Genomic DNA, 874 nt, shown 5'->3' with positions numbered 1-874 from the left:
TCTCCCCACCTATACGCGAGCTGGGATTTACCGTGACGGCTGAAATGACAGATCCTGTTGGGAGAACAAAGTTGCTGCCACACAATGGGGCCATAAGGACTTGTGTGGAGCCTGGGGGGTCTCCTGAGCCCCTCCACCACGAACCATCCTCCCAGTGCAGACACTGGTGCCCGGGGGCCCCACAGCCGCAGCCCACCAGCTTCTTTGTCATGATCAGAAACACTCACATGACATGCTCTCGCTACCACATATCAGAAGAAAGCTTAATTTTTTTTTCTTACTTTTTTATTAATGCAGTGGTACCTGTTTACAAACTTGATTCTTTTTTCCATGATTCTGGTCACAAACCAAGTTGGACAAGAACCAAACCAAATTCAGTGGTTAGTTTCAGTGCTGACCTTCGGGGTACATTCGATTCGGTTCAGTTTCGGTTTGCAGCCAGAATCACGGAGACAGATGAGTTTGTGAACCGAGGCGCCGCGGTCTAGTCTATGCTGAGCAGTAATTTATACGTTTATCCTCGAGGAACTGGTACACACATAGCACATCTTAAGCATTTTTTTTCTCCTTTTCCTCCCAGCCCCCTTGCTCCCCCGATCCCCAGATAGGAATTTATAATTTTGCTTTTAACGTTATTAGTTTTGATTTTCAGCCATCCATTTTTCATATGCCCATTTTTTTTTCAAATCTCAGTCACATGCACACATTGAAACACCTGTGGCTTCGAGGCCAAGTTCCTGGAATCCAATGGCAGCAACTTTGCCTATCTAAAAAAGCCAACGCGGGGCTGGGGATTTAGCTCAGCAGCAAAAGCGCCTGCCTGGCAAGCGCAAGGTCGTGAGTTCGGTTCCCGGTACCGGAGAAAAACCAAAAA

Source organism: Chinchilla lanigera, unplaced genomic scaffold (assembly GCF_000276665.1).
Source record: "Chinchilla lanigera isolate Chin_1 unplaced genomic scaffold, ChiLan1.0 scaffold00085, whole genome shotgun sequence".
In the NCBI taxonomy this organism is placed as follows: Eukaryota; Metazoa; Chordata; class Mammalia; order Rodentia; family Chinchillidae; genus Chinchilla; species Chinchilla lanigera.
This window is presented reverse-complemented; position numbering follows the sequence as displayed.